Raw genomic sequence first — 25473 nt, 5'->3', positions numbered from 1 at the left:
ATGGGCGTAGTCTTGTCTCACAATGATTGCTAAGTATAATTGCACTAACTATGATAATGCTAGACTATATAGTTGAGAATAACTTAGGAAATATTCTTGTAGTTCGTTCTAATTCCATGCTAATGACTTTCTAGAGTATCTAATTGAGGTGCTTATCATATTTATTATGTGGCTAGTTATGATCAGATTAATTATCTTTGTCACTATTCATTATTTCATATATCTTTTATGTGACACTTATCCCTGTATGAAAGAGTTAGATAATTGTTCTCAATTATACTTGCAATGATAGATACTCAATCTCATATTCTATTCTGTAATCAATATTGATGATTGCTAATCCCTTCCCAGTGGTAAAAATATAAATAACGATACCTGGAATACTTCCCAGTTAAAATGCTACATCGCTATTAATCTGTGCGCTTGCAGATCCCATTCATTATTTATTTAGAAGAGCAATTGCATATTTGAATACCGCGTCTCTCATGTCATGCTGGGGATGACAACTTGGCTTAAGTGGTATGAGGGATAGGTTTGGCATTTTTGGCACAGTTACTAGAATTAGAAAGTCTACTTTTGGTAGTGATGTTAAGAATACCCAACAATCCTCATCTCCACTGGCGGCCTTCTCCATCTCTGTGTCCTCATCCATCTCAGCTGCTCCAGGCAAGTGATGAGGATGGAGCTAGTTATGCAACTGGTGGATCTCCTCATGCAGGTTCTCATTGTACTCCTCAACATTAGCTAACTGTTGCTCAAGCTCTAGCTGTCTGGCCCTAAGAGTGTCCTCCTCATGCCAGGCTTCATTCCTCTGACCAAGCACATGAACATGCGCTCGCAGTTCCTGTGAGCTGTGATCAGCCAGTCCTTCTGCTCTCTCACTGCTAGCAAATCTTGACTGAGCACACTGTTATACTGAACTGCCTGGTCCCTCTCCAGAGTCACATGGTGTCGACGAAAGCTGGTCGGCAGTCTACCTTGGGGTATACCCACGGTAGTAGTTTATCGGTAGACGGTGCGCAAACTACGAACTCGATGGTGACGCAAGACACGGACAAGCTTTTTATCCAGGTCCGGCCGCCGAGTTGGCGTAATACCTACGTCCTGCGTCTAATTGTATTGATTTGTGTTGAGAGAATAATATGTCCTAGGGGGGTCCCTCATCCCTCCTTATATAGTCCGGAGGGCAGGGTTACAAATCTGGAGACTAATCCTAGTCGGTTACAATTGCCATAGATAGTTCGATATCAATTCCTATTCTAACCGACTAGAATGATACTTGATCTCCACGTCTTGTTTCCTTGCGCGAAACTCCAAGCTGTCGGATCAAGCCTTGAGCTTGTCTCGTAATGGGCCAAGCCTCCTGGCCCAAGTCTAGCCGTAAGGGTATAGGGGTTTATACCCCCACAGCTAGTCCCCGAGCACCATGTATTGTGAAGTAACTCGTCATCTTGAGCTTCTTCGACCAATAAAACTTTGACATCTTCAATGAGCAGGAAAGTCGCCCAAACAGTTGCAATGGTATTTTGACCAACATTGACATCGAAGAACCAGGTTGTTCGAAGAATACATGGTGCTCTAAATTTAAAAAGATTTCTTTTCTGGTGAAGTGTGCCCACTTTACTTTTCTGAAAAGTATAGACCTCAAAAAAGCAAGCATATTCACCGCAAGGTGAAGTGTGCCCACTTAGTCACCGAGCCTGGTAGTAGGTGACGTAGGCACGTGGTGCCAGGGTCAAAAGAAAATTCCCCTAAGTAGTTTTGAAACTGAGATGCATCACCAGATGCATCGTACCGATGTAGTCCCCGAGCTTGCTGGAAGGTAAAGTATGAGCCTTGTAGCAAGGTCTAAAAAAATTATCCAGTCCCCGAGCATCTCATGCTCATTTACCATCGAATAGACTTATCAAGTTGCCGAGCTGGTCAACTGGTCCCCGGGTGTACAATGCTCGGAGATCGATACAACCTGCTGATTCCCGAACTAATAGACTAGGCGACCAGTCCCCGAGCACCAAGCGCTCGGTGGTCGGTGCAGTCCCAACAAATTTGACGACCAGTCCCCGAGCATCAAGTGCTCGGTGGTCGGTGTAGTCCTTGAAGTTCCGAGTTGATAGACTGGGCGACCAGTCCCCGAGCATCAAGTGCTCGGTGGTCGGTGTAGTCCTTGAATTGTTGACTCTCTACCATTTTTGTCTGCTTGTTTTGAAAAATTTTACCACATAAAAGTTGACGTGACGAGACATCCTGACGGGATATCAGATGGCTGCATGAAAAGTTGCGCCTGGCAACTGTACAGCCGCCCTTCGCGCGGTTTGAGAAAAGGAAACCATCAATTTGTACGAAGACTCCGCCGCATTAATTGTCGATAATCATTGAAAACCGAAGCACCGCGTCCGCCGTATGGCCTGCCCATTTCCCAAGAATGCGGGAAGTGGGAGGGGTGGAGTTGTGGTTTATAAAATCCTGACATTAACCCCGCATTGCTTACCCTGCCATTGCCTTCAAGCTTTCCGCTCTCGCCTTCTTCAACCACCTGCGCCCTCCTAGCTCGAAACCACTCCCGCATCTCCAATGGCGAAGAGCGACTCCAAGAAGAGGGCCGAGCTGATGGCCAAGGAATGGAAGAAATCCCACAGCACCGCAAAGTCACTCGGTGACCTCGTCGATATGGGGCTACTGCACAGCCCGAAGCTCGGCGGCTGGAGGGCGCCGGAGGGGGAGAGCTACCCCGACCCCCGCGCCAGTGAGATTGTAGTGTTTGAGGACTTCCTTAAGAGGGGTTTTGGGGTTCCTATTCATCCTTTTCTTCAGGGTCTTCTTTTGTATTATGAGATCGGGATTTGCAATCTGCACCCGAACTCAATCCTTCTCATCTCCACTTATATCCATCTGTGCGAGGCCTATGTTGGCATAGAGCCGCACTTCGATCTTTTTCGTTATCTTTTTTGTTTAAGAAAGAAGGGAGCGGTTGGAGGCTCCAAGATTGCAGGTGGAGTATACCTCAATCTTCGCGACGGGATGAAGAACCGCTATCTGCAGTGTCCATGGAACACTTCCCTAACCGAATGGTACAGGAAGTGGTTCTACGTCAGGGAAGAACCGGGCAGCTCCACGTTCTGCGACGTGGGGTACATACCCGAGAAGAGGGTAAGCTGGACCGACCGCCCAGAGTTCGACGGCCAAGTGGCGGACCTGATGAAGCTGATCGACTGGTCGCGCTTGGACGGGCTAGGCGTGGTCGGCAACTTTGTGTGTCGTCGGGTGATGCCATGCCAGAAGAGGGTACACTCGGCATACGAGTACGCCGAAAGCCTCGACCCGACCAGGATGCGGCCTGAGGTCTTGGAGAAGGAAGAGGTGCAGCAGCTGTTGAACGAGCTGTTCAACCTTGCCGATGGAGGCTTCGTCCGTGGTAGTGATCGGGTGCAAGCCTTCAAGTTGAGGCGACCAGCACCTAAGTTATCTTACTGATTATTTCGCCTTAGCATTCGTTATTTTCTGCTGCTAACTTGTCTTTGTTTCTTTTGCAGATCGGAAATGTTGACCGGTGCACAGTGTATGTGTCACTGGCACCTGGGATGGAGAATCCTGCGGAGGAAGGTCTGCCGGAGGAAGACGCTGCTCAGTGTACTCGTTACACCAGCAGTGAGGAGGACTAGGCCCGCCCCGTCTCGACTACCAAGGAGAGAGTAGCGGGGAAAAGGCCATTGGCGGCAAATCCTTCGCCTGCGCCGACGCTGCCAGCCGAGAGCAGCCAAGTGCCAAAGCGCCGTCGGCTCGTCCGGATCACCGACGACGTAGACGAGGAGGAGGTGGCCGCACCGTCGCTGGTCCGAAGGCCTCGTAGCCGTCCGGACAGTGCACCGGCCACTACTGGTTGGGTGGCCAGCGACCCTCCTGCGCCGCGCATCGCCGAAATTGGTTCACCGCGACCCACCGTCGATCAGACCTGTAAGTGTTCAACTTACGTACTTTGGCGAATTTTTTTTTGCTGAAAATGCTACTTTGTTCTTTAGCACGGCGTCGGATGTCAACCCTGACCACATCGCCGGCCATAGGGTGGCCGAGCCCGCTTGTGCCGCTGAGGACGCGGCGCCTCCGACCACGGAGCAGCCTGCGGCTGTAGCCGTGCCTGAGAGCGCCGAGGAGCTCCCGGCCTCGACAAGGACTGCGGCGAGCAGCCCGACAAGGGTCGAGGAGGCTACGGGGATGCCTCCCCCGAGTAACGCCGCGGAAGGGGAGGACAGAGCCCTGACCCCTCCCCCCGTCGAAGGGAGGGAGGTCCCAACGCCGCCCCGGGCAGGAGCCTCTTCGTCTGCAGGCTCCCCGGGCCTGGTCCAGGGGCCGGTGATGCCTTCGACCACCACCGGTGGCGATGCAGCGGGCGAGGAAATCCGGGCGGCCTCCGACGACGAGGTGGAGGAGATTGAAGGTCGTCCTCGTGATGGCCGCCAACACGTATATGTGTGGCATCAACGCGGGGACCACTTTATCGGGCACGAGGAGCTGACGGAGACAGAAGAGGCTGCCAGAGTAGAGCGCGCGGCCAAGCGTCTTGTGGACGAAGTCAAGGTAAGTGTTCCTTTGCACTGCTCGACACTTTTGTGTTGTCTTGCTGGGTCAGCATATGTTCGTTTTGCAGGGAGCAATGAAAACGGCGAAGTACCGAAAGAGGAGCTTCGACCAAATAGAAGGTATTGTGGCCGAGAACAAGGCCCTGACCGCAGAGGTGGACCGGCTGCGGTCGGAGGTTGGAGAGAAGGTGGCCGAGATGAGCGCCTAGGAGGAGCGTCGTCTCGAGCTCACTCGTCGTTTAGCCGACTAGTATCGGCAGCGAATAGGTCAGTCTCATACTTCAAGGCAGCTGTATATAGCCGCATGGTTGACTTTACTGACCTGCTAATTGTTCATGTAGACTTAGAGGAGGAGGTCGTGCGCCTTCGGCGGGAGAGAGAGCAGCTCAACCAAGAGCTTGCCGGGGCGCTGGAGGCCGGGCACCGAGCAGGGGAGGAGCTGGGCCAGAGGGACCGGGAGTTGTCTGGTATCGCGCGCCGCCCCCGTTATTTGTCGCTTATCGCTCTTTTTGATACGTTGAGAGTAACATCTTGCTTGATTTGCAGTGCTCAAGGTGAACGCCAAGAAGCACCTGGACGAGCTGGTCAAGGACCGGGACTCCTGGAAGGTTAACTGTTGTAGGATTTGGAAAGGAGTGGCCCCGGTCCTGGACTTGATCAGTCCCGAGCTCCCGGAGAGCCAGCCCCGCGCGCCAAGATTGACGCCAGTTGAAAAGGCGCAACGGGCGTGGGACTGGCTCTAGCAGTTCGTGAAGGACGCCGGGGAGTTTGCTGGCGTGCATATCCTTAGCTTGGTGCGCGCCCACTACCCCCTCATCGACTTGACTAGGCTGGAGAAGGGGTATCCCAAGGAGGTCGGCCCGCAGGAGGCGGACGAGCTTCGGGGTGGTCTGCTGGACTTGTCGTCGACGGTGATCGGCGACATCAATCTATGCAGAACGACCACTCCCCCCGACCAGCCGGGTTCAGACAGGTCGGCCAGGGAGCTGTCGGGTGCGTCTATTGCGGGAGATGGGCGGTCGACGCCTGCGGTCTCGACCAGCCAGGCGCCGGTGGCCCCGACCCCTTCGTCCGGGCAGCAAGGCCAGGCGGGTGATCAGCCCGAGCAGTAGGCCAGTAGGGTAGTCTGTAGGAGTAGAATAGTGTCCGCCCGTCAGGGTATTGTAAACTTTGTATGTAAAGTTTGTAATAAAGTTTGCTTTTGTCATGACTGTTATTTTGAGCGCTGTACAATTATCTGAGTGACGTGCCACTATGTTTGATTCGTAGTCGTTAAGAGCTTCCGTCGCAGAAGACTTTCCAAGCTCTGCGTGTAAACAAAGTATTGCCAAAAAGAAAAACTTTTATTATTGACAGCTATAAGAGATTTACAAGCAAAAGTTACTAGAACTTATGGATAAAATCGGCGCAGTTTGTCTATGTGCCAAGAGTTAGGCACCCGTGTTCCGTCTGGATATGCCAATCTGTAGGACGTGGGTCGTGTGACTTCGGCGACCACGAAGGGTCCTTCCCAGGGAGTGGATAGCTTGTGCATTCCTTCCTGGCTTGTTTTCCACCTGAGTACCAGGTCGCCGACCACGAAAGAATGGTCCTTGACGTTCCTGTTATGGTACCGCCGGACTGCCGCAAGATACTTTGCTGTTCGGAGACAAGAATTTAGACGCTTTTCCTCCATGCAGTTAATTTCGAGCTCCCTGGTGTTGTCGGCTGTTGACTGGTCGAAGTTTTCAATTCTGGGGGAACCGAAGGTTATATCAGACGGCGGGACTGCCTCGGTGCCGTAAACCATGAAGTAGGGTGACACTCCCGTGTTCTGACTAGTCTGGGTTCGGAGACCCCAGACCACAGCTGGCAACTCTTTCATCCATCGACCAAGTGCTCTGTCGTTCTCGGTGTACAACCTTTTCTTTAGGGCGTCAATGATCATTCCGTTCACACGCTCGACCTGACCATTTGCCCGTGGGTGAGCTACTGACACATATTTTATGACTATGCCCTTGTCATCGCAGAAGTCCCAAAATGTGGTGCCAGTGAACTGGGTACCCAGGTCGGTGATTATACTGTTTGGGATCCCGAATCTGTGTATGATTTGATTGAGGAACTCCACAGCCTTCTCGGAGGTTGCTTTAACCAATGGCATGTATTCGATCCATTTTGAGAACTTGTCGATTAATACGGAAACGAACTTGAAGTTGCCAGGGGCCGGTTTAAATGGCCCGATCATGTCGAGGCCCCAGCAGGCGAAAGGCCAGGATGACGGGATGGTTTGAATCTCGTGAGCAGGTACGTGGGTCCTTTTAGCGAAGAACTGACATCCCTCACATTGTCGGACCAGTTTTTCTGCGTCGTTGACCGCGGTTGGCCAATAAAAACCTGCTCGGAAAGCTTTCCCGACCAGCGTTCTAGATGCAGCGTGATTGCCTCAGGATCCAGCATGTATGTCCTCTAGGAGCTTGATGCCATCATCTTGGGATATGCATTTGAGCATCACTTCAGAACTTGCATTTTTCCGCATAAGTTTGCCGTCGACCAGTATGAAATTCTTTGATCGTCGAATGAGGCGCTCGTTCTCTGTTTTGTCCTGAAAGCCTGACCCGTCCGATATATATCTGATGAACGGGGTGCGCCAATCACGGCCACTGGTTGTCGGAGTGGCATCGTCTATGAGCATTGTTTCCGTAGGTTGCTTTTCGACCAGGCCGGAGCCCACGCTTGGCTCATGGATGTCCTGGACCAGAACACCCCGCGGGATCTGGGCCCGAGATGACCCTAACTTTGTCAACGCATCTGCTGCTTGGTTCTTATCCCGGACCACGTGGATGTATTCTATGCCGTAGAAGTTGGTCTCCCACTTGCGAATTTCTTTGCAGTAGAGATCCATCTTTTCGTGGGTCGCGTCCCATTCTTTGTTGAGCTGGTTGATAACCAAAGCGGAGTCGCCATAGACATAGAGGCGTTTGACTCCCAACTTAACGGCTAGTCGGATGCCGTGCAGGCATGCTTCGTATTCGGCGACATTGTTTGATGCCGAAAAAAGGATCCTAAGGACGTAACGCAGTTTGTCCTTGTTAGGCGACACGAAAAGAACCCCCGCACCGGCGCCGTTGATGTTCAAGGACCCGTCGAAGAACTTCGACCAGTGGTCGGAGATGTCGGGAACGGGAGGCTCGTTGAGATCCACTTGACTGTGGTGCGGCTCTGGAATTTCAGGGAGAATGGGCATAATTCCATTGCCCATTTTACAATTCTGCCGTTGGCGTCTTTATTGCGCAGAATGTCCCCAAGAGGGAAACTGGTGGTTTCCAAGACTCGATGGCCGTCGAAGTAGTGCTTTAGCTTTCTCGATGTTATTAGAATGGCGTATATGAGCTTCTGTATTTGTGGATATCTAGCCTTGGACTCGTTTAGGACTTCGCTTATGAAGTAAACGGGTCGCTGGACCTTGTAGACATGACCTGGCTCGTCTCGCTCGACCACTATTGCCGTGGAAACAACCCTGTCGGTTGCAACAATGTAAAGGAGTAGGTCTTCATTGGGCTGAGGCGCTGTAAGAACAGGCAGGGAAGTGAGGAAAGTCTTAAGTTGGGTGAACGCAGTGTCGGCTTCCTCTGTCCAGGAAAACTTTTCCGACGCCTTCAAGAGTTTGAAGAAAGGGAGGCCTTTTTCTCCTAGTCTCGAGATGAAGCGGCTGATTGTGGCCATACACCCGGTGAGCTTCTGAATATCCTTGACATTTTTAGGTGGTCGCATGTCGAGTACTGCTTTTATTTTTTAAGGGTTCGGTCGTATGCCATCGCGGCTGACGACGTTGCCGAGTAGAAGATCGGAAGGGACACCAAAGATGCACTTTTTGGGGTTAAGCTTCCACTTGTACCTGTTTAGCGCCTTAAAGGTTCGGTCTAAGTTGTCGATTAGGGTGCTTGCATCCCTTGTTTTGACGACTACGTCGTCTACATAGGCCTCGACGAGGTCTTCACGAATCTCGTCGTGGAGGCATTGTTGGATGGCCCGTTGATATGTTGCTCCGGCATTTTTGAGTCCGAATGACATGGTCATGTAGCAATATGCGCCGAAAGGAGTAATGAAAGACGTTTTTATCTGATCGTCTTCCTTTAGCGAGATCTGGTGATAACCAGAGTAGCAGTCTAGAAAAGAGAGGAGTTCGCATCAGGCCGTTGAGTGGACCACCTCGTCGATGCGAGGGAGACCAAAAGGATCTTTAGGACAGTGTTTATTGAGATTAGTGTAATCAACGCACATTCTCCATTCATTATTCTTTTTGCGTACAAGAACCGGATTGGCAAGCCAATCGGGGTGATACACTTCTTTTATGAATCCGGCTGCTAGAAGCCGTGTTATTTCTATCCTAATAGCCTCCTTTTTGTCACGAGCGAACCGTCACAGCTTTTGCTTGATTGGTCTTGCGGTCTTCGAGACGTTTAAGGAGTGCTCGATCAGGTTTCGTGGGACGTCGGGCATGTCTGCGGGTTTCCATGCGAAAACGCTCACGTTGTCCCTTAGAAACCTGAGGAGCGCGTCTTCCTATTTGGGGTCCAGATTGGCCCCGACGAGGGCCGTCTTCTCGGGGCTGCCGTCGACCAATTGTACTTCTTTATGCTCCTTGGATTTTGAATTCTTCCTGGCAGTCTCCTGCTCGGGTAGTCAGAGCTGGTCTGGAGGTAGCTGCGCGGCTTGGGTTGCTGTTTCTGTCATCCGGATTGAGAGATCAATTGCTTCGGTGATCTTGAAGCTCTCTTCCTCGCAAGTATATGCAGTGTAGACATTGCCTCTGATGGTCAGGACGCCCTTCTCCGTAGGCATTTTGAGGACCAGGTATGAGTAATGCGGGACCGCCATGAATTTTGTCACCGATGGTCGGCCCAGTATGGCGTGGTAGGTCCCGTCGAAGTCGGCGACCACAAAGTTGACGAACTCTGTCCGAAAGTGGTCGGGCGTGCCGAATTGGACAGGCAATGTTATCTGTCCGAGGGGCACTAAACTCTGACCTGGCAAGACTCCCCAGAATTGAGCATCGTAGGGTTTTAGTTGTGCCGGAGATATCTTGAGAGCGGGCAGGCTGTTGCGGAAGAGGATGTCAATGGAGCTTCCTCCGTCCACGAGCACGCGCTCGAATCGGATGCTGTTGATGCAAGGGTCCAGGATTAGAGGGAAACGACCTGGCTCTGGGATAGCGGCCCACTGATCCTTCCTGCTGAAGGAGATCTCCCTGTGCGACCACGGGGGAAATTTCGGGTCTGCGATCAGGCCGTCCGTGCTGTCTATGTTGAGGCAGGCTCGCTTTAATAGCTTTCTTTCTCGCTTAGATTCGATGGAGACCTTGCCCCCGAAGATGGAGTGGACTACGTCAGTGGGACTGACATATTGGTGTCGTGGGTCCCTATCTTGGTCCTCGTCCTCATCTTCGTGGTCGTGCCCGTCTCGTTTTCCATTTTTCTTGGCGGAGTAGTCTTGGGCGGCCCGCCGCGTATAGATATTTTTGAGGACGCGGCACTCTTCCATGGTATGATTGGATTTTGGATGTAGTTGGCACGGTCCCTTCAACGTTTTGTTGTAGTCTTCTTGGTAGTCCCATCGCCCGTTGGGACGCTTGACTGTATTCACTTCGTGGTCGTGGTCGCGGGGACGCTTTCCTCTGAAATCGTCGCGATTGTCGCGCCGCCTATCCCAACCTTCTCTGTGATCGCGGATGTCGGGGCGGCGGTGGTTCCTGTTGTCGAAACGACCACGACTATCATCTCGCCGAGGAGGCTGGTCGGGCCCTCTTTCATCGTCCCTGATTAGTTTTTCTGCGTCGTCGGCATCGGCGTAATTTTTAGCCGTGGCGAGGAGCTCGGCCATCGTTGTTGGCCTTTTGTGCAATAGCTTGTTCCTCAGTGCTTCATGGAAGCGCAGGCCGTTGATGAAAGCAGAGATGGCCTCATCGTGGGAAATCTTCGGGATCTTAAGGCGCATATCCGAGAATTGTCGGATGTAATCGCGCAGAGGTTCATTTTTCCTGTCCCTTATCCTTTCGAGGTCGTACTTGTTTCCAGGCTGCTCGCATGTGGCGATAAAGTTGTCGATGAAAGCCTGGCGTAGCTCTTCCCAAGAGTCGAAGGATTCCTCGGGCAGGCCAAGGAGCCACTGATGACCAGCCTGGTCGAGGACTACTGGGAAGTAGTTGGCCATGACGTGCTCGTCTCCTGCTGCAGATCGGACGGCGATTTCGTAGAGAGTGATCCAGTTCTCTGGATTTTCCTTGCTGTCGTATTTTTTGAGTTTCTCGAGCTTGAAATTGCGAGGCCTAACGACATGGTGGAGGTGTGAGGAGAACTGCCTCAGGCCCGGGGCGCCGTGCGTTGCATCATACTCGATACGGCGTAGGTTTTCGTGGACTGCTCTCTCCGTGGCGCGCCTGTTGATGCGGTCCCGGGCGTCTTTGGGAGGGATGTTATACCGAAGATCCCTGTACTGGTTTACTTCTTGACCACGCCTATGATTCTGCTCGCGGTGACCGCCAGCATCCCGACCGCCGTCGTCACGCCGTGAAACTTTTCGGTGGTTGTCGGGGGAACGGCTGCGGTGGTGCCTGCTGGGCTGCGGTGAGGTCCGGCTACGATGAGTCTAGTCGGAGGTGGCTTCTGTATAGGAGACAGCCTGGACTCTTTTGAGCAGAGTGGCTGTCTGTCCCATCGCGGCGATCAGGTGTGCTCGGACACTGGTTCGGACCCCCTGGCACTCGGGAGTATCAGGGAGCCGATCTAAATTAGCCATGGCGACAGCCACGTTGGCGCTTGGCGTTTTATAAACTGGTTGATCCCCGACCATGTCGAAAGCATCGCTGAGATTATGTGGCAGGATTTGGCGTTCCTCGTCCGTGCGTCATCGGGCGCGATCGGCGTTACGCTGCTCGCGGAGCTGCCTCTGCTCGTCTGTTTCTCCATCAACGACCGGCTCGTCGGCGCTGACATTGAAAACAATGTCTCCTCGCCGGGGTGGGAAGACCGAGAAACGAGAGAAGCCCGGAGGATGTGAAGGCAAATCCAGGTCGTAGTCCTCATCTTCGGAGTTTATAACTTTGGTGGGGATGGAACCAGTGCTCGAATTTGTGCTGGAAGCCTGGCCATCCCGTAGTTCTCGGATCGTCACCATGTTGACGTAGTGACGAGCAGGTCGACCGTTCCACTTTGGCAGCCAACCCACCTTGTTGAAAAGGGATTGGATGTGCCGTGAGTAGAGAGAGGCTGAGTTGTTCAGACCGCAAGGATAATCTTCCTCCGGGTTAGCCTTGAGCTTGACGGATCGTTCGGAGGGAGTTGAGGTTATCGTCAGAGACGTTCCCAGCCGTTCGTGTGTAACGACACGAGTTGGCCGGTGGGATTTGAAAAAATCCGTTGGGGCGGCTTGATCAGGATGGTGCAAGATTCCATCTACTAGTTGGGAAGCTTCAGGTAGCTTGGAATCGGCGCGATCAAGTGCTTAGAGAAGGTCCGAGCAGTCGATCTTCTTTGCCTTGTAGAGCGGGAGCGGTGGTCGGGCGCTCGGTGCCGTCACCCGAGTGGTCGGGGCCGACGTGATCCCAGATTGGATCTGGGTTCCTTCCAAAACCATGGTCGTGAGACCAACGCCGCGCGTCGTCCACGTGATCTGGCCGACGATGAACGTGAGGCCTTCAGGCACGGCCGCGGAAGCTGGGATTGTGACCATCTTGTTCGCCGGAGAAGTTACACGCACAACCCCTACCTGGCGCGCCACTATCGACGAAAGCTGGTCGGCAGTCTACCTTGGGGTATACCCACGGTAGTAGTTTATCGGTAGACGGTGCGCAAACTACGAACTCGATGGTGACGCAAGACACGGACAAGCTTTTTATCCAGGTTCGGCCGCCGAGTTGGCGTAATACCTACGTCCTGCGTCTGATTGTATTGATTTGTGTTGAGAGAATAATGTGTCCTAGGGGGGTCCCTCGTCCCTCCTTATATAGTCCGGAGGGCAGGGTTACAAATCTGGAGACTAATCCTAGTCGGTTACAATTGCCATAGATAGTTCGATATCAATTCCTGTTCTAACCGACTAGAATCCTGCTTGATCTCCACATCTTGTTTCCTTGCACGAAACTCCAGGCTGTCGGATCAAGCCTTGAGCTTGTCTCGTAATGGGCCAAGCCTCCTAGCCCAAGTCTAGCTGTAAGGGTATAGGGGTTTATACCCCCACACACAGGCCAGCTTTGCCTGTAGCCTCTCAACCTCACTGTCAAACTCACGCTGTAGCTGGCGCCATACAATAATGTCATGTATTTCTTCTCTGCGGTGGTCGAAACCTAGCACCTAGGGTAGGAGGACAATACTACTGACGCCCTGCCACTGGTGCCCTGGACTTAGACGATCTAGCTTCAGAAGCCCTCTTGCATGACTTGGATGCACTGTAGTTGTTATTATTGTTCTCTTGGGTCACATAGTCATTGATGTAGGCATTGAAAGTGGCTCGGGTTCCTGTACCCATAGTCTTCAGCATCTTCGGGCTCAGGCCCCTCTGGAGGATAGCTATCTTCTTAGCATCTATGTTAACAAACTCAGGAGCGTAATGAGCAAGGTTGTTGAAAGCGTGCAAGTATTCTTTCACAGTCTTTGTTCCCTGAGACAGCTTCATGAACTCTCCAATCTTCATCTCCACTAAACCCAGAGGAATGTAATTTCCCCGAAAAGCGGTGATGAAACGGTTCTAGGTGATCGGGGTTCCCTCGAGATAGGTGGTGCGATGATGAGACCACCAAATCCCAGTGGGCCCCTCCAACTGATGTGATGTGTACTCTGCCTTGAGTTCTTTGGTCATCTGAAGGAGACGGATCTTCTGCTCCATAGTGTTAATCCATTCATCAGCTTCAAGCGGTTCCACAGCCTCCTTAAAGACTGGTGGTTTTGTGTCCATGAAGTCCTCGAAAGAGCTATACTGATTCACTTATTGACTGCCATAGTTAGCCCCACGGTGGGTGTTGTCAGCGATATTGCGTAGGGCAGCTTCCATGTTTTGCTGCATCTATTCCATGTTCTCCTGGCTTCCTAGAAACTGCACGAAGGACACCTCCGCAATGTACGGAGGGGGTGGTGGTGGTGGCGGTGATGGTGCCCTTTCCTCATTCCTGTGAGCCCCACGTCTAGAAGAACCTTCTCCAGCACCGAGGTTATGGTTACCCCTGCCACGCATTTGCACCATCTGCATGCATCAATTATAAGCAGTCGTTAGGAGTTGTTATCAACCGGTAGACATATGCAAAATTGTGCCACACTGAATTTACTGACGAGAATAAATCTACACAATAAACAGAGGCACAATAATTCATCATCCACACACAACATCACTAACTGATTACTTAGCACATAACCAACATGGTTCGCATACATCCAATCTTGCCACCATACATACACTGGTCTTTCAGCGTCAACACAACTCAAACACATAAGGTCTCACGCATCCAAGATTCAAACGGATTATAGGTACATCCCATGCAACAACAACAGCAAAAGACGAAGGACTAGCTCTAGAGCCCTATGATCTACTCGCTATGGTCGCTGTCAATGCTAGAACCTTCATCATCCTCATCTCCACTGGCGGCCTCCTCCATCTCTGGGTCCTCATCCATCTCATCCTCAGAGTCTATCTCAGCTGCTCTAGGCAAGTGATGAGGATGGAGCTAGTTATGCAACTAGTGGATCTCCTCAAGCAGGTTCTAATTGTACTCCTCAATATTAGCTAACTGCTACTCAAGCTCTAGCTGTCTGGCCCTAAGAGTGTCCTCCTCGTGCCAGGCTTCATTCCTCTGACCAAGCACATGAACTAACATCTGCTCGTAGTTCCTGTGAGCTGTGGTCACCCTGTTCTTCTGCTCTCTCATTGCTAGCAAATCTTGACTGAGCACACTATTCTGCTGAACTGTCTAGTCCCTCTCTAGAGTCACACAGGCCAGCTCTGCCTACAGCCTCTCAACCTCACTGTCAAACTCACGCTGTAGCTGGCGGTTCTCATCCTGAACTATCCGTAGAGACCCAGACAAGCACAACAAACAGCGTTGTAAGCCCCCATAGGTCTTCATCGTAGCAAACATAGCACTCATAGTTGTACTGTCACTGTGCTGGTCCTCATCCGCACTCCTCTCTAGAGCACTCCCCTCGGACTGATCCCACACCAAAGTGTAGGGGTCACCCCGGGGAAACACCCCAGTGAAGGCCTTAGCTAGCTCCTGTGGAAACCTCTCCATGATGACCCTCCAAACCGCAAAAGCAGCCCAGCTGGCACCCTGGAAAGGTGTGATGTCTCAGGACTCATACACCCAGCCACCCTAGACGGGGTCGCCGCCACTGGTAGGAACCACTGCCTCGATCCCTACCAGGGTCCCGTCACCAAGCTGCTCTCGGCTCCAATAGTAACGAGGTTCCCTTCCTTCAGGATACCCCATCGAACTGAGCACCCTCCAAAGCAAGTTAGGCATCCCAAACTCTCCTAGGAACTTGCTCTTATGATGCGAGCCCCTAGGTGCCAACTGATGGCGAGGAGCCCGCCCACTAGTGGACTTGCGAGCGATGAGCCTAGTGCGTGCCATCTGCTAAAAATAGAATACCTTGGGTAAGACTGAGGATTATCTGTTATTATTTTAATTGTAATTGGGATAGATTTAAGTAAGGGGAGGAAATATTTAATGATATGAAATGAACATAATGCATGTACGAAACTTACGATCTCACAAACTTAGAAACAAAAGTCAATACTACTCGGTATATACGGTGGCATACAACGTTCTCTCATAACGTAACTAGCCCGCTAAGTGAGAATGTGGTTAGCGTACCTGCAGAAAACTCATTTCAGCCGAGCCACAGTATGAATATGCAAAACAAGAATTTAAAGCTATGCACCCCACACATAGGTACCCCACCTATGTATGTGACATGCTACTACCCATATCATCGCCCTAGTGACGACATCGCCTCTCAGGATGGAATCACCCAACATGTGGTACTGCCCCCAGGCACATAAGATATGCGTGCATGGCACACTACCCCAAAACACTTCCCTAGATTGGCAGTGTATCCGATCATGCTCTCACAGCTCCCACTTACCGAGGCGTAGAGGGAAAATGATCCATACATTACCAATCAAATGAATGACACCCATACCATTACACACTGTTAGTACTTAACTAGCCACCTTAGAGTCCTTAACTGGGCATAAAGGATATGATCATTGGCACACTTTATAGTTTTCCAAAAACTAATTTTAACACCATATTACCATAAATAGGAAATCAACTTCTATTAACACACTTAAGTATGCTTTAGGACGTGCTTATGAACAGTAATCTGCTGATCCTTGCTCTGATACCAGCTATAACAGAATCGTCCAAATTATAAGAGATTAAGCATAATAGTGACTATTTGCACAGTCAAACCATCAAGCTTAAGCCCGTATAATCCCGGTAGTCTATGAAATGTCGAAGGATTTCAATCCACATTTCGCACATACAACCAAGATCGTAACAAGTTCAGCGATCGCCATCCACAAATACATCCAGTTCGCAACATTCAAAAATTACATCGGAGTTCAATATAGTTATTATAAACCAAGTTCGGGAATAGCGAAAGCATTTCAGTTTCGAAATCACACACACACTTTTAGTCTGATACAGTGCCATAGTCTGGTCATTCCCACAATAGCAAAAGAGGAGGTTGTAACAGAACCATCCAATTTATAAGAATTCAAGTGAATTAGCGACCACAGAGGTAGTCAAGCCAATAGACTTGAACCCATATAAACCCGGTAGTCCGACGAAATCTCAAAATACCTCGATTCAACCAAACATACAACCAAGCTCGTACATGATCAAGCATCACCATCACAGATTACAACATTCGTCACAGAACATAGTTTTACATCACATCAGAGTTTAAGCAAGGTCATTACAAACCGGTTTGGTAGCGGAAACAAAGTAGTTTTGAAACATCATCCACACTTAGTTTATGTTACATGCCAGTTCAATGGTCAAACCCAACAAAAGCACAACCAAAGGTAAAGAAGGTGATCATGCCCATGATCTACTCATCGTCCGTAGCCAGATGATGACAGTTAGCACAGGAGCCGTGATCAACGACATCATCTGCAACAGGGGTAAATAAAACTCTCAGTACGAGAAGGTACTCAGCTAGACTTACCCGTCATAAACCAGAAATAAAGTGACACCAAGGAGTATGCAAGGCTGATCTTTGTGGACTGGTTGACTCACCTTTTTGCATAAAAAGCCCTTGTGTAAGTAACCCATTTAATAATATTTCAGCAGCAGGTTTATTACTTAACAACTATCCACTAGATTAGCACCTGTTCTAAGCATACACTTGAGTAATTAAGCATTTCAATAGTAACCATATCCGGATTATCACTTGTGCTATCAACATTCTCATCATAACCATTATGTTTACTTAGTGAATTCTACGTTGCCGCTGCCCAAGTCAAGTTCTTACTATCCGGGAGAGACGGCGATTCGAATCGATTCCTATCCAGGTGGAGGGGTATTCCTAACACTCACCCAAGCATACTTCATGAGGGCAGCTCGGATCACCTTTAGCACAACTCCGGACCAATTCGCGAGTCCGTCCAGCGCCGCACCCCTAGGGAGTGCCAATCTGCCAGGGTCAGGACTCTAACCTGACACCTCGGACTTATGCCATTGACTCCCCGCACATACTCTCTACCAACTGGGGTGCGCACTCATACAGAACAGGGTATCCGGCCTGAGTTGCACTCGTAGGCTTCGTGGTCGGAACGACTTATCCGGCCAGCTAAGTGATAGGCATGCGTTCAACATGACACGGGGTCGTACAGCGATTCGGTCCTTAAACGACACAGACGGGGATAGATTCACACCCAAGACCTCCATGCCTTGTTGCTGCACTATCGTCATCCCGCCCGGTCTCAAGTTCATTATTAGCACATGGTCATTTCCACGATAGCAAATATAGCCAACCACGATCATCATCCACCTAACTCTCGCAGGTGACAGGAAATCACCCGGCTTCTACCGAGCTAAGCATGGCTAAGCATTATTTCGATCCTGGACCTACTTAGGTGAGGTATGAGGTGGACAAGGTAGTCATTATGCAGCAAGGGTGTCATATCAACGCCTAACACTTAGTGCAACAATATATAACCATAGTCAATTGGTAGCTGAACATGATAATAAAATAGTAGGAGGCTTATAATGCTCCGGGGCTTGCCTTCGACGTAGGTGGATGGGCGATGGTCGGGACACTCCGGCAAGTCCTCCTCCTCCTCAGCTCCTTGAGGTGGCTCCCCTTTTTGACCTTCCAGCTCTGGCAGCTCGTACTCCAGAACTGTCACGCCCTTCGGTACACCTATGTATGCATGATAAGGAGATAAATATAGAGAATGCATATATGATGCATGATGTCATGATGAAGAGCCTAAGGAGCATAAACATGGTATAACGTGAGCATAAACTCCTAAGATTAAGTGAATCATGGAATAACAAGTAAGTGCATACTTCTTCTCTGGTAGAGAGGCTAACTAGACAAGTCAAACAATTCTAGCTACTCCTACTCAGTCACTGGTTTAGTAAACAAACCAACCTGTCATAAGTTTCAGCCATAACTTAAGCATCAGTTGGCCACACTAAGCAAGTAGATACTCTCTGGAAAGCTTAGCAAATTGTCTACAATTTACTTTTAGACATCCCAGAAAGATTCCTAACCGAAATATGCTAAAACTTACAAAGTTGGCTGGCTTTTCTGGAAAATCCAGAGAGCAAGCACTTTGCAGCAGCTACTTGTAATATTCATAACTTGTAAACTACTCAATCAAATGTCATGAAATTTGGACACGAAGTAGATAAGCAAGTTAAGTTTCCCAGAAAATATCATCTTTAATTAGTTCTTAAGCATTTGCTATCAGCTACACAGAATTGCTCTAGGAAAGGCATAAATAGCAAAAATAATATTTTGCACATAACAAGAATGTATCAAAGGGTTAATCCAAATGCACCTGTGGGTAGAACATGTCTAGGAACCACAAGAAAACATCATAGCAAGGTCTAAACTCATTTCTATCATCACCTTTTTCATTTATTTAATTATTAAGGTGATTTAATGAACATGCATTCCAAGTGGTCCAAAATTCCTAAGAAAATTACAGCAAGCTACTTATGCTAACACAAGTTTACTGTAAAATTTTCATGGTACTTGCACATACAGTTTGTGAGATACAAAAATAACAAGCTAACAAAGGCATTGAAGGCATAAATGTGAAACCTTATCAAAAAGTGTCAAACAACAGATTTCAGATTTTTCCTAGCTTTGTCTACACATGAGTACAACACTCAGCCAATTTCACCACTAGAGCAGTCATAATTTGTTTATTAAAAATACCATAGGAAACTCCTATTTGAACAAGAAATATTTATAACTTCACAACCAGGCATCCAAAAATCATGATAAATTTATTAGAGCCTATTCATATCATAAGTAACAACACCCCAAATTTGCATGACCAGCAGATCAACAGATCTCAAGATATAATTACCCCCTAAAAAATTCCAAGATTAATTTGTACTTAATTATTTCTACAAAAACATGGCATGTTTTGTATTTTTATTAAAAACTAGATGACCACCAGAGCTCAGCAAAATTGGAACCATGTCATTTGGATCTATAAAACTCGAGATATGAATTTTTCAAAATCAACACTGGATCTGCAAAACAGTGAACCAGGGGTGTGAGAGGGAGAGGCTGACACCCGGGACCCGCGCGTCAGAGAGACAGAGACAGGGGAGATGCTTGTCGCCGGCGAAGCTCAACGACGGCGAGGTCTCGGTCGGATCCAAGGGCATCTACGTGTTCCTCTCATCAAGGCGACTCTGTTAACCTACTTCACCCGCGCTCTACTAGACTCTAGGGTTCTCGCCGTCGGGAATGGCGGAGCGGCGGCGCTGCGCGGCGTTACGCCGGCGGATCCAGGCAATGGCGACGCGGTAGAGCTTCACGCCGAGCATCAGTGAGCCAAGGGGAAGCGATAGGAACAAGAATGAATGAAAATGGTGGAGCAGAGAGGCCTAGCCACGTTGCCGGTGAGCTCGGGCGGAACTCCGGCGAGGGAGAACGGCGCGGAGCTCGGCAATGCCTCCTTACCCGTGCTCGACAGCGGCCAAGGAGGTGACGCCGAGGTAGAGGACGTCGAGGCGGAGCTCTGGGCGGGCTGGCTTGGCCGGAGGCGTGGTGGAATGGCCGGAGAAGCTCGCCGAAACGCGGCGGAGCTCACCGTGGTGACGGCGGAGCGAAATGGGAGGTGCTGAGCGAGTGGAGGTCGCGTCTGAGGCGTCCACCCGGTGCGTGGCGACTTGAGGACGCCGTGGGAGCTGACAGGCGGGGTCGTCGACGGCGTACGGCTGACAGGTGGCCGGACACGCGGCGGCGGGTGAGCCCTGTCCAAAACTGAATCGCTGATTCAGTCACCGGCGTCAGTGACTGAAACCCGAAGTTCAACGACGTTTTACTCTCAGCTCGGTCGACGGTTTTGGCTCGAATTTGATCCATTGGACAGATCTACACGAGCTCTACAAGTTTGCTTATAAGATCAAAGTCTAACTCGATCTGGATTTCAAACTACAATGCTCCTAACAACCCTACCTCGAAACTGTGTCATCCAAGACTTAGCCAAATTCGGCTAAGTGTGAAATCAGCCCTGATTTTTGGCTTGTGAGTGAATTTTGGATGTGTTCCAAGCTTTTTCATGCAAATTCATCAACATAACTTTTGTAGCTTATGAAATTCTCTACAACTTTGTTTCAGGTGTCATTTACATGCAAAGATTCTAACATCAGTTTCATAAAACATCTTTGAAAGGAGGTCTAGGCACTACTACAGGGCAGGGATATAGTAACACCAATTTGTGTTACTATAGGTTGAAAAAAGTGTTACTAGCTCTCTTAGTAACACATTTTTGTTTGTGTTCCAATAGGCTATGTTACTATAGACTAGTTTATTGTAACACATTTAATTATCTATTGGAACACTTGTTCAGTGTTACAATAAAATTTATTGTAACACTTTTTTTCTTCTATAGTAACACTCACGCCATGGTAGAGCACATAGTATGTAACACATTTATTTAACTATTAGAACACTTGGTAATGTTACAATGATTGTCCACTGTAACACATTATTTATTTCTAGTAACACTTTTATATTATGGAAGAGTGTAGCATACAACAAAGTAACATATACTTTGTAACACTTTTTCATGTGTACTGTAACATATTTATAATGATTCACCTTTATGCAACACCCGAAAAGTGTTGCAATATGCCGGATATGGTTGCAATAGATAAAATTGTAACGTAAAAAAAATAATTGGAAGATGTTGTTGCAACACCACGTGACACATGGATTATATAGAATCACACAAATATGATACTTTGGAAAATGACATAGACCACATTTATCAATAACAAGATCCACATAACATAGGATGGTTTCAAACAAATGTGCTTGTTCAGAACAAATCATTGTATATGTACATAACGATATATTGTTGTAGGGAAAAAGACATAGTCCAGAAATAAAAAAAATCAAGAACTAGCTAGAATTCATAAAGGCCCTTCCTTCTTTTTCCTTTCTCTATACACATCGATGTGGGCATTCAACCATTAATCATTTGAACCTGCAAAGAAAATATAAGTTATAATAATACAAATGAGGCTATATACATAGATGTCAAGTTAAGAAAGGTTGTTCGAACATACAAACATGGAAGGCCAAGCAATTGAGACTCCTTTGGCATGTGCATCACCAATATTTTTGCATCCAGGCATGGGCCTTACTAATGGCTCATCTTTTGTTATAGGGTGATCAATACGCACTCTATAGAATTGACTTCCTATCTTAACTCCATCAACCATGGCTTCTGGATCGGTGCTGAGGAGAGTTGCATAAGCCACATGAGCCTTATTAGGATATTTTGAAGTCATTAGCAGCACCGTGGACCCAACCTACATTTATTTGACATAATCTTTAGTGACTAACAACCCTTAGTTGTATGTCATGATCATGCAACCAGAATAAGTGATATTATATTCGCCTACCTTCATTAGAGGAGGTTGTTTATGTGTTTGACGTTTGTAGCATGCAGCCTTGTCATGAGCCACCTCCTGATGGTCAGACCCTCGGTGATGACCCTTACACATGTGAAATGAAGAATTGAAATAATAAGACTTTTACTATAATTATAGCAAAGTATTGTTCATAAATACCTTTTGTTTTTTTGTTAATCTACTTGTGGTGGCTAAAAGTAGACCATCATTATCACTGTATTCAGATTCACATGCCTCTTTGCTCTAGTAAAGAGAAAACAAAAAGAAGGTAGCACGAGTTAATAAAAAAAATTCTTTGTAGATAAAATAAGTATTGAATTCACAAGAAAGTGACATTACCAAATCATTCTTGTATTTAAGGAATCCATCATTCTGGTTGGGTGCAAAACCATGAACTCTCTAAAAATTTTAGACGATATTAAAGCCAAAAAATCTAGATTAAGTGAAAACATGGAAAAATATCAAATACCTTTCTGTTAGAATTGACCGCATGATTCTGAGAATTGTTATGATCACTCATAGCACAATTTCCCTAGAAAAGATATAATGTTTTAAGTAAAACAATTCAATATGGAGTTAAAAATAAAACTGTACATTGTTACCATTGTCGCTTCTTGGTTCTCATGGTGTCTTTGATTGTTTTTTAGTTCTTCGATAACTTTGTCTTGCATTCTAGAATGCTCTTTGAGTTGCCTTATCTCCTCCAGCATGTGAGTATCTACATCAGATGATGATCCTTCTAGTGAAACTATATTAATGTCCTTAAAGTGGTGTGTTCTTCGACCATAAACTTGTTTAGGAACCGGAAGCAATCCCATGCCATGCAATTGTCCAGCTTTCTCTTCTCCCAACACCTGATGCAATGCGTCACCTTCCCATGCAACTCCTCCCTCACTATTTTGTGCTAACTCTGGTTGTGTGTCAAGGAGATTTTCCAATTGAACCTACCAGCAAGAAATCTACAGATTAAAATACACAAATAATTTTATATTTGCAGAAATTCTCATGTGCATATACCATACCACTGGATCATTTCTCCCTTTTGCCCTTTTCTTATGAGTTCGGAGGAAAACCTTTGCTCTATGTGGCTGTTTTTTTTCAGGATCAGCTTGCCTCTGAAAGAATAGAAATAAAGGAAAAGTAAGAATAACCATATAGACATTTTTTGAAGAGAAGATGACTCACCATTTCCTCAGACCAACGAGCATAACTCTTTGTACCCGCTGTATGTGTTGTCTTCTTCATTTCACGACTTATTTTGTTTTTCTCACTAAGGGCCTACAAGCACATAGATATGTGCTCTTCAATTGTTCTTATGTTGATCCATACCTTAGGTAATATCTCAAAATTGTAAACATAAATTTATTATTTTGCCTCCCATAAATTTTCCTATATGTACATTGTAGAGCTCATGCTGAAGAGATCATCAAAAAAGGTACTAGACATAGAGCCAGACATAGAGATGTTGAGAAAATCCAAAATGAGAAGTTCCATCTTTGGTTTAGAAGTTATGTAAGTACCTTATCTCAAACTGCTTTACATGTAGTATTAATGTGCATCACTAATTAACGTGTGTATAATTGTGCAGATAATGCAGTTAGAGAGTGAGAATGGCATTCATGGTGTTAAAGATGACATTAGATGGCTAGCTCGTGGCCCGGTTGAAGCTGCAAAAAGGTACCGTGCTTTCAACAGTCGAGGTTTCCGTTTTAGGCCTAAACGGTTGGATCGGGTTACACAAAATAGTGGTGTTGTGCTAACTGCAAAAACATCAAGTTATGCTAGTGCAAGTGATGGCAAGCCAGTTTTAGGTGATGTGACTTACTATGGGAGGATAATTGATATTATTGAGCTAAACTACTCTGGAAAATTTTCTGTGGTACTTTTCAAATGTGAATGGGTTGATGTTATTTCCAAAAGAGGAATAATGAAGGACAAGTATGGATACACACTTGTGAATTTCTCACACCTGATACATACAGGAGAAAATATTGTTCATGAACCGTATATTTTTCCTAACCAAGCTGACCAGGTGTTTTATGCTGAAGATGAAGAACACCCTGGGTGGTATGTAGTCAATAAGATGAAACCAAGAGATATATATGACACAGGTTGTGATGAATGGCAAGATGATGTAGAAAATGAGCCATTCCATGTCACACACCTTGGAAATATGTTCAATAATTCAAATGTAAGATATCAATGGGCTAGGCCAGATATTGAGGGAACCACAGTGGATGCTCGTGATGATGTGGATGCTAGTGATGATAGTGGAAATGGATTGAATGACCAATCTTAGTTCATGAAGTGTAGTACGTGACTCTTATTGTGCATGCTTATTTCTTCAATGGTTCAGGAAGGGTCACTGCAAGGTAACAAAATTAATAAATTTTCCAATGCAATAAATTTTATAATACTTCTAATTGTCGTACCAAACTTTTGTGCAGCCGGCTTTGCGTTCCTATTAGGAGAGAGCATCTCTTCAGAAACGGACACCACTAGTCCTGTAATGATGTCTACTGCATCAGCACCGACAAAGATGACACCAAAGAGATGGCTAAATATTGAATGAATGATTTTATCAGTGATGAGATGTATTCAGAATTTATTTGATATGTGATGCAACTTGTTTAGAACAAAATTATGGTTTCTTGAGATAAACTTGTTTAGGCTAATTTGTGAGATGAACTCATGATTATTGTGCTTATTACTTTGTCATATGCCAATGATTTTTTATGCCCAGAATTTTTATCGTGTTCAATATTCCCCAAAGCTTATTTGCTCCTTATTCCACAACTTTTATGACCAACTGTGGCTGCCAGCTTGCTCACTGTGAGCCTAGGCAACGGAAACCAACTTGTTTGCCTGCTTGCCGCACACAAGCTACATAAATATGCAACTAAATGAATGGAACAAGCAGATGGATAGAAGTGTCAAAATACATAGAGAATACTACAAAGAGAAAATATAAATAATGGCAAGAAAATAAAGCGTCCAACATTTTGAGGCCTATTTTTTTATGAAAGCAATTTTCTCGTGGTAGGAAAGCAAGCGAGCGAGAGCGTGATTTGAGGACGTTTGGGTACACAGCGAGGGGACATGTGCACACTGAGCGTGGGGAAGTGAAGAGTGTAGGGGACAATTGCTCTAAAAATCGTGGTAACACTTGATTTGTAACATTAGTTTGTGTTACTACACGTTATGTATTTGTAACATATTTTATATGTTCCATTTATGTGTTACAATAGTGTGCTCTTTTGTAACATTTTGCTAGTAACATTAATTTTGTGTTACTAAAATTATTGTCAGTAACACAATTTGTTTGTAACACTCTATTTTGTGTTACTATGAGAGTTTATTGTAACACATTGATGAATATGTTACAAGGAAGTGATACTATATCCCTGCCTTGTAGTAGTGAGGGGGTCAAATAGGTCAATCTAGGGTTAACCATGACTTAGGGGCATTTTTGGACAAAACCTTCAACATGAACTTTGTTCAAAATGATGTTCTAAACATGATTAAAGTATTTTGGAAAAGATTGCACACTTACATGCATTGGTCACCCACTAAAGTCACCCTAATCAAGTCACACAACAATTTTAATCATACATGGTATACATAAAAGGACATGTGATCATGATGGATGCTTATGAATGAGCATGATGATGCTTATGTTGATGCAATGCTCATGGTTAACATGCAAGCTAACACTAGGAGTGTTACAGCCCTCCCTCTTACAAAAATCTCGTC

The 25473-nt window shown here is 47.2% G+C and overlaps 3 long non-coding RNA genes across 3 annotated transcripts; 2 read left to right on the top strand and 1 right to left on the bottom strand.

The window, feature by feature from the left end:
- On the bottom strand, nucleotides 21069-21964 carry LOC8058319. The gene is made up of 4 exons (XR_002447277.1): nucleotides 21880-21964; nucleotides 21712-21804; nucleotides 21373-21618; nucleotides 21069-21290 (listed from the first exon to the last, which is right to left on the bottom strand). It is a non-coding gene; the product is annotated as an uncharacterized LOC8058319 (long non-coding RNA).
- On the top strand, nucleotides 23001-23955 carry LOC110430561. Its single transcript, XR_002447911.1, has 3 exons — nucleotides 23001-23054; nucleotides 23127-23232; nucleotides 23309-23955. It is a non-coding gene; the product is annotated as an uncharacterized LOC110430561 (long non-coding RNA).
- On the top strand, nucleotides 23972-24427 carry LOC110430560. The gene is made up of 2 exons (XR_002447910.1): nucleotides 23972-24092; nucleotides 24168-24427. It is a non-coding gene; the product is annotated as an uncharacterized LOC110430560 (long non-coding RNA).

This window comes from Sorghum bicolor, chromosome 9 (assembly GCF_000003195.3).
Source record: "Sorghum bicolor cultivar BTx623 chromosome 9, Sorghum_bicolor_NCBIv3, whole genome shotgun sequence".
NCBI lineage: Eukaryota > Viridiplantae > Streptophyta > Magnoliopsida > Poales > Poaceae > Sorghum > Sorghum bicolor.
The sequence above is the reverse complement of the archived record's forward strand: the minus strand, read 5'-3'. Positions and strand labels throughout refer to the sequence as shown.